Genomic DNA, 18728 nt, shown 5'->3' on the forward strand with positions numbered 1-18728 from the left:
CTGCAAGAGGAAATGAAATTCTATGTATTCTTCATTGATTTTTTTTGGTGGCCGTCTCATAATCGTTATCAAAAAATTACAAGTTTGCAAAGATGTAATTTGTGGAATTTGGTAACCACAGACACTTAAAAAAAAACCTTAAATCCCATCATACTCAATGACATTCCAATACCATAGCAATTTGACACCCACACTGTCCATTCTTAAAAATATATGTATCAGATTTTATCTAACAATGGGAAATAGTACTTTATCCCTTTTTCTTCCTGGACTTTTATTCCTATTCCACTTCAAGCCCCCATTCCCAAGAATGTATTTAGTATATATTTATTTTTGAAACTCTGTTAATCATCAATATTTTCTATGATAAAAATATGCATATAAATTGAAAGATTAATTTTTTAATTACCTGTGAACATAAGGCTGTAAGTGTTAATTGCCTCTTAGAGACAGCTATCATTGCGACTGTTAGTAGTACATAATTAGTCAAAACAACGTAACTACATTACAGATTTTCATAGATAATCATTAAACAACAATTTTTAAATTATCAAAAAGAAAGCTCTTAACGAGATTAATGGGGTCAGGTTATTTTCATTTGCCCCTAGATAAATATTGTTCATGATTTGAACGAGACAGGGCTCACATCAATTCTGTTCATATATTTTATGTTTCTAGATGTAAGCCCTGAGAAACCTTGTTCATATAAATAGACAGAAATGGAAGTTCTGTTGCTGCTCAACGTGTTTACCCACTTCTGGGTTATTTGCTGATAAGTTACCGGCTGATGAAATTAGTTCTAATAATCTATCTTTTGAAAATTCTAATTCATTCTTCAATTGTGACAAAAGCAAAGAATTAATGTGTTTCCCAGTGGTTAGAGTTTGTTCACTTAGGCTTCGTTGAGATTTATCAAAGGATTATTATATGAGTCAGCCTTTTCTGTGTAACCAACCAACAAAATCTCAGTGGCATGTAAGAAAAATAGCAGTTATTTTTCTCCCTAGCAAGTATGCAGGTGAACTGGGGCAAACCTGGGTTCAGCTGCAAGTCAGTGCCAGCCTGTTCCGTGTGTCTCATTCTGGGGTCCAGGATGAAGTCGCAGTGGCTCCCTGAGGCATACACTCCTTGTGTCAGGGTCAAAGCACACAGTACATCTTAAAGCCTACACTTCTTAGAATGAGCACATGGCCACTGGCCAAAGAAAGTCCGAGGTCATGCCCAGCATCAATGGGCCAATGAATATTCTTACCATGGATGTGTGAGATGAGGGAGTGAATGTTTGCGGAGTAATCTAATCTAACATACCTATTAGCTATTATTTTTGTTGTATATATTGTTTTGCTTTGAATCTAGTTTTCACTTAGCAATAACTTGTCCAAATCAATATATGAAAAAGAATTGGCAGATTAAGAAGAGATATGAGAAAGGTTTTTGAGATGCTAGTAGTGTTTCTTTATGTTTTTACCTGTGTGGTGGATATGCACGTGAGTTCACCGAGTGATAATTCAGTGAACTGTACATTCATAACCTATGGACTCTTTCTGTATGTTATACTCCAAATAAAAGCTTATTCTTAAAAAGGAGTTGAGAAAATCAAATTACTTTTTATATCAAAAATTTTCTAATAGAATATATTTATAATGATCCCTTTTACCTTATTAAATGCTTTAAATATGTATTTTTATGTATTTACAACTAATAATGGAAATAATTTATTGAAAGCTATAGCTTTAGAGCATTTAATTTATGGAAAATGTCTGCTATGAAACCTAATTAGCAAAGCTATTTCTCATTTTGAAATGTATCAACTAATAGAGATTTAGTTTGCATCAGAAAATCACTCGCTGCATTTTTCAAATCAAATAAGTGTCAATGTTGATTTACAAGTATTATAAATAACATGTACATAAACATGTTAATGTTTCAAGGAATGTGATGAAAACACTGCAAAATAAATTATGGAGCACATTTGGCAACACAGTTTACTAAAGGTGATTAAGATTAAAATTGTATAGATTTAATATAATGAAATTATCCACTTTACAAGTTAAAAAGCAAGAGTAAATCTATACACTGTTTCTTATACCTTGATTTCTAAAAAGAAAATGTAATATATAGATAAAGTGACGTTATGAAGGGAGGAATGTGACAAAAATATGATGTTTATTATATGTGTGTGCATCTTACGTATTGAATTTTGGTATTTGGCTTTTTGGAACAGTTAACTAAAAATCATATTTACAAATCCAAAAATTGCTTCCTTAATTTTGTTTGCATTATTAGCAAACATTTTCTGTAATCAATGAAAGGTTTTATACACTGCTAAAAAATAACTACTCTAGCAGCTATTACATGACATAAAATATTTAATAATAGGTAGAAAATATAAACAAATTAGAAAACAAACAAGATATTTTTAAGATCTGACTTGATAAAATATATTTTAACCAATAGTTGAATAATACATTCCAAATCTAAAAAAACCAATTACTATCATTTGAAACATTTGGACCCCAGTTACTTTTAAAGCAAATGGTATCACCAATCTCCACTGCTTGTTCCTTGAAGATGTTTTTCTTCCCAGTCAATGGCACATCCTTGGGAGGAGAATTGAAAGTAGCTGAAGAAAACTGCTTACATTTAAATGAGAAAAAAAGACAGTCATTTTTGGCATCAGTGTGTTTTACCAATGCTCCCTTTGCTTTGCGGGTGCAAACTCTCCCTTGGAGAGCAATGCACTTTTTGCCAATCCTTTTGAGAAGTAAAAGAAGAGGTTGTAAAAGACAACTGTCATTCATTCCCCTCTTGGAAATGTCAGGTTTCAGGATGATCCACCAAGGGCAAAAGACTCTGCTTCCAATACACCTCTATATCTTTAAAAACAAATATGTAGAAGACAGTGAAATACTAGAAAACTTGTGGACTTTTATTGATCCGTGGATTAATCATAAAAGGAAGGCTCCAAGAAAACAATATTTTCAGAAGTCCCTTCGTTTGGTTCTCTGGCGGCACCTCACATTATGGGGCCAGATACCTCTATGGTAAAATCTAGGAGTGGTGAGGGGTAAATCTTTCAGGATGATCAGTGATGCTGTTCACTGAACCTTTCCAGGCTCTCTACCTGCCAGCCTCTGTGGGGCCAAGGGAATGCATTGTGAAGAGAAACAGTGACATTCTGGAGTGGATGGTTTCCCACAACATCCTGACAAATTCAACTTTCTTTTTTAAAATGGTAAAAGTTTTACTTTGAAAGATGAGCTAAGGAAAAAGAGAGCCCGCGTTATAGAAGGGAAGAGTATATACTAAAGTTGTGCCGTGTATATTGAGACCTTTAAACTACCCACGTTGTATACCTTTTTAAAGAGTCTCTATTTAGCCCAGTTTGAAGATCATTTGTCCAGGGGGAAAAACGTTCTTTTAAATAGTTTGACAAAACACAGCTAGGGAATCTCCATGGAATTGTAAAACATTCTTTTTCTTTCTTTCATTCTTTTTTTTTTTTGAGATGGAGTCTTGCTCTGTGGCCCAGGCTGGAGTGCAGTGGTGTGATCTTGGCTCACTGCAACCTCCGCCTCCCTGCTTCAAGCAATTCTCCTGCCTCAGCTTCCCAAGTAGCTAGGATTACAGGTGTGTGCCACCATGCCTGGCTAATTTTAAACATTCTATTATTTTAAATAATCTATTCTGCACTCTATTTAGCTAAGTATATATGTCCCAACAAACTAAAGAACCAAGAGCATAAACATCAACTCCTTAGGATAGTGAAACCCTCCCCTTCCCTCCTCTACCAAGGAGAACACAGGCCTAGCCTAGGAACTGAGCAGGAGTCCACTGTGAAACAGTAGTTTCAGTAACTGGACAGATTATTTTCCATTTTTAAAATAAAAAAACATAAAAATAAGTGTCCCAATATTTTATTTGCATACCATTCTGGCATAGATCATCCCTTAGGATACATCAACATCATTTGAGAAAAAAAAAAACTAAGAGAATACTGTCTTCTACATTCTCATTAAATTTCCTTTTAATCTTTGGTTCAACATTACCATTCCTAATTTTAGGTCTTTATGGTTTTGTTTTGGTTTTCTTAATCAAACTTGGTAGTTTTTTTTTTTTTTTTTTCTTGAGATGGAGTCTCACTCTGTCGCCAGGCTGGAGTGCAGTGGCACGATCTCGGCTCACTCCAACCTCCACCTCTGGGGTTCAAGTGATTCTCCTGCCTCAGCCGCTGGGACTACAGGCATGCACCACCACACCCAGCTAACTTTTGTGTTTTTAGTAGAGACAGGGTTTCTCCATGTTGGCCAGGATGGTCTCAATCTCTTAACCTCGTGATCTGCCCACCTTGCCTCCCAAAGTGCTGGGATTACAGGCATGAGCCACCATACCCGGCCCTTGGTAAATATTTATTAATTTTATTGGACTGTGTAAGTAATAGTCTTTTGTATTTATCACTTTTTCTATCCTTCTGATTTATTATTACACTTTTACATCTAATAATTATTTCCTCTTCCTTTTCTTAGACTTATTTTCTTGTGATATCAGCATCTTGAGTTAAACACTAGGTTTTTTTTTTAAGGTATAATTGACAAATACAAATTGTATGTATTATATTTATGGTGTACAATGTAAGTAATGTTTTGATATATAAGTACATTGTGAAATGTTTAAATCAAACTATTGAATATATCCAATAGTTATTTTTTGTGGTGAGAATAAAGATCTACTCTCTTAGCAATATTTAAATATACAATACACTTTTATTAACTGTAGTCACCATGCTATACAATACTAGACCTCGCAAACTTTTGTTTTTTTAAGTGAAAGCAAGTTTATTAAGTAAGTAAAGGAATAAAATAATGACTACTCCATAGGCAGGGCAGTCCTGAGGGCTGCTGGTTCCCCATTTTTGTGGTTATTGCTTGATGATATGCTAAACAAGCAGCAGATTTTTCATGCCTTCCCTTTTCAGACAATATAGGAGAACTTCCTGATGCTGCCATGGCATTTGTAAACTTAGACCTCCCAAGTTTATTCATCCTGCCTAACTGAAACTTTGTATCCTTTGACCAACATCTTAAAATGATTTTCTTTCTCAGAATATAGCTTTTGTTATATTGATAAGAAATGTTTTCCTTATGCCAATGTCTGAATATATTAATAATGTTTAAATCCGTAACAGCATATTTGATTCCTTTTTTGACTTAAGTCTTATTTAGGAGGATGTCTTGATATTTTCAAATAGTTGGATTTGGGGAAGAAAGAACAGTTTTGGAGTTTTTTTCCAATTTAAAATCTTTGATTGCATTTGTAGCATTGTGGTCTTAAAAAACTATCTATACCACTTCTGCTTTGGGAAGTGTATTACAACTTTTCTCTGAAAAATTTTCCTCTGAAACAGGCTGTCATGGGTTCTCTGGATGGGTCCTGGTTTCCAAATTTAATCTCTAGTTCTTCTTCACTAGCCTTAAGAGTGGCATAATTCTTAACAACAACAACTCATAACCAACATCAAATTAGCTTCACTATGATTTATTGAGGCCACTCTCAAAGAAAAGATCCATTCTGGAAGGCAGTGAAGATAACAAAATTCACAGTACCACAGTCAGCAATGGTGTGGGCTCTTTTGCTTCTTGGAGCAGGACAAGTTAGCCCCTGGATTCCTTGATTGCCGCGCCCGGCTGACAAACCTAGAACAACAGCGGTACAGACATCCTCCCTGTGCGTGCCCGGTTGTTCCGTTTTGCTTCAAAGCCGGTGGGGGATGGAGGGGTGGTAAAATATTGGTAACTCGTGTGATAGAACTGATGGTACTAGTCAGCCATCTCACCCACCTCCTAAAGGCGCCTGCCCAGCTGTAACCGCCGCTGAGTGACCTGGCCTTGGAGGGGGCACACTCCACAATGCATGTTCTCAAATGAATGTTCTGGAAACATAGGAGCTCTCCCAAAACGCCTGCTCAAAAACGTTGGAAACTAATTATAAAAACCGTCGTTTTATTTTATTTCTATTTTGCACCCGCAGGATGGACATCTTTTTGAGGCCATGCCCTGTCTGGTATCCAGCGGGAGGGAAAGCGCATCCGCTCACAGGCTCAGGGCTTCTCTCTGACAGATCAGAGCTGGTGGCCCGATGTGCATAATTGATGTAAATAATCAGTGATTCTGCAGGTGCCAGAAAAGTAGGTCTTTCTAAGGAACAAAGTTTTTCTTCATGTCCATTAACCATCAGTACTAATTTTACTATTCGATCCTTCACATTAATGTTTCTGTTACTGACTGCTTGATGTTTTGCTTGGCTCAATTCAAAGACTGAGTTGATGAGGATTTTATTGTAATTACTACAGTAATAAGCTCATTGTGAAAGTTAAATAAGAGATGACAGAAAATTTTAACACCTTTGCCCAGGCAGCCCCCTCCAGTTCTTTCCTCCTGAAGTATTAACTTAATGTTGTCTTTTAACAGATGCATACAAATCAATATTGAGGTTTTGTTTTTTTTTTTTTAAAAAAAAGGAATCATGCTGTAGATATGAATTCCATAATTTTCTTTGAAGGTGAATTTTTCTAATTTTTAAATGTATATATTTCAAGCAATGCTACTTAGCATATAACAGTTTATGACTTTCAAAGTTTTATTATACGAGTATAGAATAATCTATTTGGGTCCCATTTTATGTTTATCATCTTAAACTGATGTTTTTAAAAACTGTCTTGTTGTGATATAATTTACATATCATAAAATTCAACTGTGTTAAGTGTACAATTTAATAAATAAGTTTTACTATATTTATGGAGTTGTGCAACCATCAACAGAATCCAATTTTAAAACATTTCCATCACCCTAAGAAGAAACTTCACACCATCACTCTCCATTCCATCACCAGCCATAGACAATGAGTAATGCAGTTTCTGTCTCTTATTATCTGCCTTTTTCCTTTGGACATTTCATATAAATGAGCTCATACAACATGTATGCTTGGCTTCTTTCACTGAGCACAATATTTTTGAAATATGTCCACATTGTAGCATTTATCAGTACTTCCTTTTTTCTTGCCAACTAGCATTCCTTAAATTAAGTTTCACCTGGCATATTTTACTCATTTTTACATTTTTACACATAATACATCATGATGTTTTAGGTGCCTTATAAATGGCAAAAGATTAAAATTTGTGTTTAACCACTTAAACACTGAAAGCGTGAATAAAATTTCACAGGAATTCTGAGGAGAGTGAGATCAGGCAATGCTTCAGCCAAGGGGTATCATCTGATCTTCAAGCAAACGCAGAGTTTGAATAAGAAGAGACTTCACTGAGGGGTGGAAGGAAATGGAGGCTATTTCATTTATTTATTTATTTATATTTTTTTGGCGGGGCGGGGGATGAAGTTTCGCTCTTGTTGCCCAGACTGGAGTGCAATGACGCCATCTTGGCTCACTGCAACCTCCGCCTCTTGGCTTCAAGCGATTCTCCTGCCTCAGCCTCCCAAGTAGCTGGGATTACAGGCGTGCGCCACCACGCCCAGCTAATGTTTGTATTTTTAGTAGAGACAGGGTTTCACCACATTGGTCAGGCTGGTCTTGAACTCCTGACCTCAGGTGATCTGCCTGCCTCGGCCTCCCAAAGTGCTGGGATTACAGGCGTGAGCAACCATGCCCAACTGAAGATGGAGGCTATTTCAACATGAGACACTGGGCCAAACATTGAGTCTGAGCCAGCAGATCTTTTATTTAGGAGGCAAATGAAGATTGAAAGAAGACCAAGCTGAAAGTGGATAACAAGTTTTGTGACCCAAGAAAGTTCCCCAGTCAAGGTTTCCATTTCTCACCTATGAAATCCAGTGTTAAGTTCTCATCATCTCTAAATTTCCTTCTGGTTCTAAAATTCTGTAGAGGTTGGAAGGAAATATGATAGTATTTTAAGTCATTAAAGAAAGCTGTAGTCATAGTTTCATTTTTACAGCATATTGTTGGTCATATCCCTTGCTTTATTTAACATCAAGTCTTTGGGAATGCAATAGCTAATTATAACACTAAAACTATAAAAAACAGGATTTATTTACAGCAATATTTTTGACAGGAGCTCTTAGAAGGCCTTGTATAATAAAACAGAAATTTTATACATTAGTAATGTGTACAGTAGAAATTTGAAAGATATACTAGGAGGAACCAAACTGTTAGATATATCTATAAAACAAGAGTTAAAGACTCTAGGAAGCTGTACTTATAAATAGCAGAAAAAATAAGAATATTTTTAAAATAAAATGATTCACTAAATGTAAAAATGAGAGATATTACAGAAAGAAGAATGAAGGAAGGAAATGAAACTTCCATCAAAATTTATCTAATGGTTTGGTTATACTGAAAATAAGGAAGTTTTCAAGTGCGGTAATCATCTATAGTTTTGTCTGAATAAGAATACAATCAGAAAGACGTGAAACTTTGAACTTGCACTGAAGAAGAACAGGTCTTCTTGCATGCATAATGATTGAATAGTCTGCTCTAACTGCAGTAGTCTATAAAACCATAAATCATTATTATTTAGTACAAATAAAAGTATTTTATGGTCTGATATTTCTAAGAGTGCAATTTAAATCTACATTTATCTCTTTTTTCTTTTCATTTTTAATATGAGACAGTGGTCTCACTGTGCTGCCCAGGTGATCTCGAACTCCTAAACCCAAGGGATCCTCACACCTCAGCCTCCCAAGTAGCTGAGATTACAGACATGCATCACTGCGCTTGGCCCTAATTCTACATTTAAATTTAAATGCGGAGCATTCATGGCTTAGCTAAAGTAGCAGTCATCCCCAAGATTTTCTCCAGAGATTATATCTAGGTGTATAAAATATTGGCAAGGTGCAGTCGTTCACTCCTATAATCCCGACACTTTGGGAGGCCTATGCAGGAGGATCACTTGAGACCAGGATGTGAAACCAGCCTGGGCCACATAGCCAGGTCCTGCCTCTACAAAAAAATTAAAAATAAAAAGTAGCCAGATATAGTGGCACGTGCTTGTAGTCCCGCTACTCAGGAGTCTGAAGCAGGAGGATCGCTTGAGCCCGAGAGCTCAAGGCTGCAGTGAGCTGTGATTACAACACTACACTCCAGCATGGGTGACAGATCAAGACTCCATCTTTAAAAAAGAAACTAATAGATAAATAAATTAGTTAATTAAATAAATCTAAATTAAATTAAAATATTACCAAGTCCACATGTACATTAATGGAAAAAACAACAATTACTTACGCATCAACATAATATAAAATATGATGTATTTTACATGTTCTCGCATTCTCTCCTGAACCATGCCTGGGAAGTCTGTTGTTCAACATGTTGTCATTACACATTAAAATGTAGGTTATTGATTTTTCTTGTTTCTTCCCACACTGTCATTGACCCATATCCTGTAAGACAGCAAAAGCGCTTTGACATCAAAAGGTGGGTAAGGATAATAGAAAATCACTAATGTTTGGAAATTCTGTGCTGAAAAAGTGGATTGACCAACATGTAATTGGTTAATGGATAAATTCCTGGACTGGATAAGCTAGCATTTTATTCCGACACAAGTAAACATTACACAAAGGCGGTGGATTCATTTTTTAAAAATCAGACATAGTTTTCCTATCCTAAAGCATATTTGCGACCGCTAGCAGACAAGTACAGGTAATTGCCTCCAGGTGTTAGCCTGCAGGAAGTCATTGAAATTCAGTGCTAGTAATAGCAGTTTTCTGAGCAGCAAAAACTAACCTACAGGAACCTTAGAGGCACAGGTATATTTTAGAATAGCAATGCCAGCCCTCTGAAAGGCCATAGATTCAGAATGGCCATTTTAACAGGATACAGATTAAATAAAACAAGAATGAAGCTATGTTTTTTAACAATAAAAACAATTAAGATTAAGAAAAATGTTTTTCTTTTGCTTTTAAAAAATTTTAAACATTATTTGTTTTTCTTAAATTTTTGCTCATTTATGGTAACTGTCTAGCAATCATTTTTTCTCCCAGACAAAATAGGAATTACAAGAACAATTACATTTTTCTTAAAGTTCTGTTTTTATGAAAGCTCACATTCAAAAATAACTTATTATTAAACAATAACCCAGGTATTTTTTCCACTGCAAATAGATACTCTAGGGTATTTAATTAAAGATGGCAGATTAACCATTAGCATTTAGCTCAATGCTACAGTTCAAATGACAATAATTTTTTTTTAAAGACATAGCATACGAAGATAAAATAAACAAGAATGGAGACAACAGCAACAGAAATTTGGAAGCTGGGAGAAGATCTGAGAAAGTTGGATTCTCCGCCAACTGCAGAGAGAGCTGAGAAGCAGACTGATTTTTTTGTTTTGTTTTGTTTTTAATTTCAAGTACAGATCCAAGAATGGGCATCCTCAGATATCTCTGGAAGTTCTGTCACAAGGAGAGTTGCTGAAGAAGCAGCTGGACCTTCTCATCTCCTCCCCACTTTATGCAACAAGTCAACTACCCACCTTAGCAGAAGATCTAAGAGATTTATTTCCTGGAGACAGACACACAGAGGGTTCGAACTAAAAAAAGGGGAGTTGAGCTTACACACTAAATGCAAAAACCCTGCATATTTCTTAACCTTTTCTAGGCTGGAACACTGTTTGCTAAGTACACACACTCTTGTGAGTGCATACACACGCATACACAGACACATATGCCCTAGGCAGACAACTAGAGATCTTCTTTGGGGAATTTGACCAGCCCAATAAAAAAGAGCTGAAAATATTGCCAATGAGGGCTCCACTAGGAAGAGCAAAGGCAGGCCATTATACAGTGAAGTCCCTGGTCAATAACTAGTCACACCCTCCTCCACGCCTCCTCCAATCGGCTATTTTTTTTTTTTTTGAGACCCAGTCTGCTCTCTTGCCCAGGCTGAAGTGCAGTGGTGCGATCTCAGCTCACTGCAACCTCCGTCTCTCGGATTCAAGCAATTCTCCTGTCTCAGTCTCCGAAGTAGCTGGGACTACAGGTGTGTGCCCCCACACCTGGCTAATTTTTGTAGTTTCAGTAGAGATGGGGTTTCACCATTGGTCAGGCTGGTCTCAAACTCCTGACCCCAGGTGATCCACCCACCTTGGCCTCCCATAATGCTGGGATTACAGGCATGAAGCCACCGCAGCCGGCCTCCGATCGGCTTTTAGTGCACCCATGCCTAGTAGGAGTAGCCACACAAGGATTACTAGGATAGGATTCTAATACGAGAGACACAGAAACAAACAATCAGGGAAAAAAGCAATGGGAGAAAACAGAAGCAGGAGGGGAGGATAACATTTGAAAATGATCCTTAATACATTCAGATAATATAATGCATGTAAAAAACAAGAAAAGGGTGCTATTTTAGAAAAAGAATATTTTGAGGAATAAGAACTTTAAAATAATTAAAAATAGAATTGTGAAAGTAAAAAAATCAATAGAAGAGTTGGAAGATAAATTAGAGGAAATCTTCTAAAAGCAGAGCAAAAATAAAAAATAAGGGATAAAAGATAAGAAAAAAATACAGGACATGTCCAGCAGGTGCAACGTCTGTATGATAGGAGTTCCACAAAGAGAGAACTCAAGAAATAGAGAATAGGAAATCATCAGTGAAACAATGCAAAAATATTTCCCCCAAATGAAAGAACATGAGTTTTCAGATCAAAATAAACCACACAGATCCAGCACTAGAAATAATTTAAAAACCAACATCAAGGCCGGGCGCAGTGGCTCACGCCTGGGAGGCCAAGGTGGGCGGATCACGAAGTTAGGAGATGGAGACCATCCTGGCCAACACGGAGAAATCCCGTCTCTTCCAAAAAATACAGAAAAAAAAAAAAAAAAGCTGGGCTTGGCGGCGGGCACCTGTAGTCCCAGCTACTCGGGAGGCTGAGGCAGGAGAATGCCATGAACCCGGAAGTCGGAGCTTGCAGTGAGCCAAGATCGCGCAACTGCACTCCAGCATTAAGACACATCATTGGGAAATTTTTGAAACTCTGGGATGAAAAGAACATATTATGAGCCTCTAGAAAGAAGAGATTTTATAAGAAGAATCAAGATTCAGAGTGGCTTGACATTTCATAGTAGAAATCCTGGAAGCTAGAAGATAATGAATTTAATGCCTTCGAAATTATGTGGAAAAATTCATTTTATTCCAGAATTCTCTGTCCAGCCAATCTATAAATTAGGCAGGAAGGTAGAATAAAGACATTCTCGGATTTCCAAGACCTCAAAATTTTTTGTTTGCTGTGGATCCTTTCTTAGGAAGCCCTGGAGTATGGGACCACCCAAAATGCGGGAATAAACTCAGAAAGAAGGAAGGCATGGGATCTGGGAAATCGTGACCCACTTGAGAAATGAGAGAAGTCAACCCCAAGGATGATGGTGAAAGGGATCCCATAAAAACTGCTGAGTCAGGCCTAGGGTGTGACTCAGAATACAGGTCAGAAAGCTCTAGGTGAGAGCCATTGGATAGGACCCAATTAATACTATATTAGGTTAGTTTGAATGTGTTGAGATGACATTTATCCATCTTAGGTTGAATTACTAAGTACAGTCATGTGTTTTTTTTTGTTTGCTTGTTTTTAATTTTATTATTATTATACTTTAAGTTTTAGGGTACATGTGCACAACGTGCAGGTTTGTTTTTTTAATGACAAGGATACCTTTTGAGAAATGTGTCTTTAGGCCATTTTGTTCTGCTAATATCGTAGAGTATACTTGGTAGAGCCTACTACACACCTAGGCTGTATGTGACAGCCTATGGCTCCTGGACAGCATGTCACTGTACTGAATACTGTAGGCAACTGGAACACAAGGGTAAGTATTTGTGTATCTAAACATATCTAATCATACAAAAGGTGCAGTAAGAATATGGTATAAAAGGGTTTTTTTGGGTTTTTTTGTTTTTTATTTTTTGGTTTCTTTTTTTTAAGACGGAGTCTTGCTCTGTCGCCCAGGCCGGGGTGCAGTGATGCGATGTCGGCTCACTGCAACCTCTGCCTCCCGGGTTCAAGCGATTCTTTTGCCTCAGCCTCCTGAGTAGCTGGGAATACAGGCGTGAGCCACCACGCCAGGCTAATTTTTTGTAGTTTTAGTAGAGACAGGGTTTCACCATGTTAGCCAGGATGGTCTCCATCTCCTGACCTCGTGATCCGCTTACCTCTGCCTTCCAAAGTGCTAGGATTACAGGCGTGAGCCACCGCACCTGGCCGATATAAAAGGTTTTAAAAATGATACATCTAGATAGAGCACTTCCCATGAATGGAGCTCACAGGACTGGAAGTTGCTCTGGGTGAGTCAGTGAATGATGGTGATAGACCGTGAAGGCCTAGGACATCACTGTACCCTACTTCAGTTTATAAACACTGGACACTTAGGCTACACTAAATTTATTTTCAAAAATTTTCTTTCCTCAGTAATAAATTAACCTTAGCTTACTGTAACTTTTTAACTTTATAAACCTTTTAATTTTTCTTTAACTTTTTGACTCTTTTGGAGTAACACTTAGCTTCAAATACAAATACATTGTACAGCCGTACAAAATATTTTCTTTCTTTATATTCTATTCCATAAACTTTTTCCTATTTTTATTTTTTACTCTTTAAACTTTTTTGGTAAAAACTAAGACGTAAACACAGACATTGGCCTTGGCGTGCACACGCATGATCATCAAGGCATCATTAGGTGGTAGGAATTGTTCGGCTTCATTATAATCTGATGGGACCACTGTCGTATATGTTATCTGTTGTTGCCTGAAATGTCATTGTGCAGCGTATGACTGTACACAGAAAGCCAAGCAAATACACACACTAAGCAATGATGTTCTTTATGGAAGCACAAAAAGGGAAAAATACTCACAGCGTATCGTACGGCTTAGCTGTGAATAGTGTTCTTAGTCTCAGTGATAATGTACCTCTAAACACCGACTGTTGACCCAACCAAAACTATAATCTACGTGGGGCACAAACGGGACAGCAATGTAACTGTGTGTGCTCGGGGACAGAGGGAGCAGCACAAAAAGAGAGCTAAAGCTCCACATTTCAGAGTGAGAAGGCAATAGATAGTCTAAAGTTGAAAAGTCAAAAGTTACATTTTATTTAGAGATGCAAATGTAAATATTAAACAATTGATAAAAGAGTTGAAAATATTTTTGTCTAGGGAGTGGGAAATAGTAACAGCAGAGATGGCAAGAAACAGCTTTTTTTTCTTAGCATGCCATAAAACAATCTGACTCTTTAAACTCTGATGAAATATTATACATTGATGTAAATGAAAAACAAAAGAAAGCATTGACATGAAAAGATACACTCCTAAAATCTTTGGGTGAGTCATTTGAGGTGATATGGCCAAGGTAGATAACTTATCTGATAATGATTATACCTTTCTATTTGTTAATTCATTCATAGGGTTGTGTGAATAAACATTTATTGAACGATTACCACATGCAAAGTTCCATGAGAAAGGTAAATATGAAAGGAGTACACCATGGTTTTCTTCCTTATGTTGCTTGCAAGTGAACATGACATATATTTAAAATATGTTTTATGTGTTTATATGAATAAATAAAAAAGAACTAGGGCAGACAGAAAGGACAGTACATGCATATGACAGTATAAAAGAAACAAGATCTAGAAGTCTGCTTGTTGAATATGGAAATTTGAATTGAGGCTTGAAGGAGGAGGTAGACCAGATAGCTGGGACCAACATGAGAAAAACTATGAAGATAGGAAGTGTCTCAGCATGATTGGATGGTTGCAATTCTTTAATTAGAATGAAGAACAAAGAATAAAAATGTTAACTCCAAGAGAGCAGGCATCTTGTGTGCCTTGTTCACAATTCCCAATACTAGAACATTGCCTGACATATAACGATACTCAGTAAACATTTGCCCCATGAATGGATGGGTAAGATTGTAAAGATAGTTAGAGGCTGATAACAGAGGGCTTTGAATTCCATGTTAAATTTAGAATTTAGACTGTAAGTAAATAGGAAAATATTTGAGGAGAAGATTGTGATGGCTCTAATTTTGACAGCTGCGTTCAGGACAGGTTGGAAGCATGCGAGGTGTCAGGTCAGTTAGGAAGAAATGAAAAATAAAGGCCTGAGTTTTATCCATTAACCACTAAATTAGAAAGGAAGAAACAGACCACTTACTGCAGAAGCAAGCCGTGATTTTATGGAAATGTAGTAAATTTGAAGTCAGAAAAAATTGAGTTAAATCCTATCTTTGTCATGTAATGGGTGTGGACATCTGGACAAGTTCTAGGACGTCTTCTATGAACATCAATTTCCTCAGTAAAATCAGGAATAGTTTTTGCAAATACTTCACCTGTTGTCTAAAGGGTATCGGGTAGCTCTCAAGGATATGTCAATATGTTAAGGCAGGATAAATTGACGCAAGGATAAAAGAAGAGAGAAGTGCAAGAGAGACATAACACATAGCCAGGAGTGGAGCTAAAAATCCACCATAATACACAAAGTTATGTGAAAGCATTTTGGAAAATGAAGAGTTAGACAAACATTCGATGTGGTTGACCTGTGACATTTCCGATGTAGTGGAAGCTTGAAAGACATTACTACTTTGTCAGAGGAAAGGGCATTATGTTGATGCAGAAAGAATGGTGGCCATTATAGATTAAGCTTTTAAGAAGTTTGGAGGTCAAGAGACAACTGAAAAGGCAACTAAAATCTAAAAAGGTGAAGTTCGTGATTACCTTTTATATTCTCAAAGTATTTGATGAAAATATTCACCAATCTTTGAAGTAGAACCGACCAAACCACAATTCTTTAACCTAGAGTGGACTTTAGTGAGCTAGTCTAACGAGACACTTTGCAGGTAGGAAGTAAAACCCAATGAGGTGTCAATGTTAGCAATAGAAGGTACCACTTGTCTATATTTCTCAATAGGAACAAAACAAAAACACATTTTAAAAACCCTAGATACAATAATCAATAGACTATGGATCTCATTTCCCTGGAAGGACTGTTCATGGATAACATGTAGAGTTGATTATTAATTAATGAATAAGGGAGACTTAAGGGAAGGAAAGGCTGTATATATAAGATAGAATTGTGTGTTCTAAACAATTTAGATCAGAAAATAGAAACCTAGAAAAAGTGAAACGATAGCACTTAAAGGGACAGGCATAATTGATTAACTAATTGGGAGTATGTCGATTTTATTTTATTTTTTATTTTTATTTTTTTGAGACAGGGTCTCACTCTGTCACCCAGGCTGGAGTGCAGTGGCATGATCACAGCTCACTGCAGCCTTGACCTCCCTGGACTCAGGTGATTTTTTCACCTCAGCCTCCCAGGTAGCTGGGACTACAGATACCTCTGGCTAATTTTTGTATTTTTTGTAGAGATGAGGTTTCACCATGTTGCCCAGGCTGGTCTCCAACTCCTGGGCTCAAGCAATCCACTCACCTCGGCTTCCCAAAGTGCCGGGATTACATGCCCAAGCCACCACGCCCAGTCTGCCAATTTTATATGAGCCTCGTGGATCACTTCATGAAGTGCTCCTAGAGATGATACAATTCACCTAGATCTTAGAGAGAATGGCTTAGAGCATTTGGATGAGCAAAGAGGAGGAAAGCAAGCATTCTGTGCAATGATGTTGACTGAAACAGAAGTATGTAGAAAGGAAGCACCAAACTTACTGCAAGAACAGTGAGTGGACCCATTTAGCTGGAGTGAAGGCTTTGTTTAGGGAAGTAATGTTTTGAGGTGATTGCTTCCATCATACTGAGGTTTAAAGACCAGCTAGGGAATGTGTATCCTGTAGTTAGAGGGAAGCGACTCGGTTTCTTCAGTGAGGGAGTTACATGATGACAGCATTCCTTTCAGGAGATAATTAGGGTGGTGTGCCTGATTCAGAGAAGCTAGGAATGTTTGGACTCTAGCCCTATCTTTTCCAAGTTGATGTCATGGTAGACAACTGCATTCTCTCCCCAGACGCTCTTAGATGTTAATATTGGCAACACTGGAAGAATCTGTTGAGCAGTTTTTATGAAATGTAATACGAGATGTACTTGCTTTTCACCTTCAGTAATTTTTTCAAAGAAGAGTGAGGAAAAGTTTGAAAATATGTCACATTGGACCTCTACATTTTATGGTCGTAATAATAAAATCCCACATTTTCTAAATGAAATAAAACAATGAGTTAGAGTTGAGAAAATAGGAAGGCCTTGGTTAAGGCAAAAACAGAGAGATTATAAAAATGTTTTCGGGAATGATGTCAGAATTGTAGGTTATGGATGGTTGTAAAGAGATAATTCTGATTTTAATCAGTTAAATCATCTATATTCAAGAAGCCAGGTAGTCAGGGCAATATAAACTAGAGGAAAAAGAGAGTGTGTAGTAGTTTTCATCCAGTGAAATCAAAGCCATTGTAACTATTAATATTAATAGAAGTAATTGTAAGTGAATTTGGGAGGGTAGATATCCAAGTCACCGTCTTCATAGCATCTAGAAAAATATTGTCCTGGTTTAACATAAGTCATTCTCTTCAAATTAAGAAAGAAAGAAGAAAAAAGAAAACAGAGCAGTAGAATGGTGAGTAGTTACAAGTATTTAAATAAATGCTTACTTAAAAAGAAATCCAATTACTAATCAGTAAAAAACAAAAGGAGGATATAATGAAGAGACATAGAAGAATAAGATAAAGGAGACATTACACATAGTAGAAAGATATAAAGGAAAAGAGCTATTTAGATACTCACAGAAGCAGATTCTTCCAGAGTACTTAAAAAGAACTCATTGCTCTTTTGCAAAGTATCCCTAAGGAGTAGGTTATTATCACCCCATTTTACAGATGGGGACACTGTCAAATGTCATTTGGTACTTTAGCATATTAAACTTAGGTTGCTAATTAGCAATGTATTTGAGATGGAATTTGGCAGTGGTAAGAAACATTAATATTTCTTTGTTTTCAGGACCTTCAGTGTAACTTAGAAGAACCATTCCTTTGACTTATCTGCTATACAAATGGTCAATATTGCATGATGATTTCTCAAAATTACCATTGATTTAGGTTTCCAGGAAAAATCAAGCATGCTGCAAGGAGATTTTAGTAGCAAGAAATCCATATTATTTGACACCTGCTATTATTTCCTCAGCATCCCAGAATTTCTCATTTAAGTACTGCCCAATATTATTCTGGCTTTCTTTGCATTTGTGAACACAGACACAAAATGTTTTGTTGTAATTTATTGCAGAATGGCAGTTTGGCCTTTGGGGAATATGAATCATGGGTCACTGTCATAAAACAATTTATGTTTGGAAACTTTTTTGAATAATAGTTGGTTTGGGACAAGTCTTTTTTTCCCCCTTACTAAGAAATTAGGAGCTTTCTTAATAAGAAGTAACAGAGTTTTCCATTTTAAATTGTGTGAATTTGTTTTAATTGTATGAAAATGGATACAAGATAATCAGTTGCTCAGACTAGATACAAAAAGGAATGGTTATTAAGACAGTAGAAAAATATTTTTGAAGAACATTCATAGGATAGCCATCCTGCTCCCCCAAATCAAACCTGAGGCAATAGAAAACTATGCTTTTAGAATAATAAAAATAGCAGAAAACTCCTGTGAGAGAATGTCTGATTTACCTTTCTGGAAATCACTTAATTTTGTTCCAGACGGGTGGACTATGGAACTTTCTGAGAGAACATGGTTACAAAACTGTTGTGTGATCAAAGCTCCGGAGGGAGGGACTG

At 36.7% G+C, this 18728-nt stretch overlaps 1 long non-coding RNA gene across 1 annotated transcript; it reads right to left on the reverse strand.

Moving 5' to 3' along the window:
• Window positions 1-7710: 7710 nt before the first annotated feature.
• LOC129039290 (uncharacterized) lies at window positions 7711-18705 on the reverse strand. The gene is made up of 3 exons (XR_008503305.2): window positions 18621-18705; window positions 9250-9407; window positions 7711-7887 (listed from the first exon to the last, which is right to left on the reverse strand). It is a non-coding gene; the product is annotated as an uncharacterized LOC129039290 (long non-coding RNA).
• Between the last annotated feature and the right edge of the window lie 23 nt (window positions 18706-18728).

The sequence above is a fragment of the Pongo pygmaeus genome, chromosome 5 (genome assembly GCF_028885625.2).
Source record: "Pongo pygmaeus isolate AG05252 chromosome 5, NHGRI_mPonPyg2-v2.0_pri, whole genome shotgun sequence".
Lineage (NCBI taxonomy): Eukaryota > Metazoa > Chordata > Mammalia > Primates > Hominidae > Pongo > Pongo pygmaeus.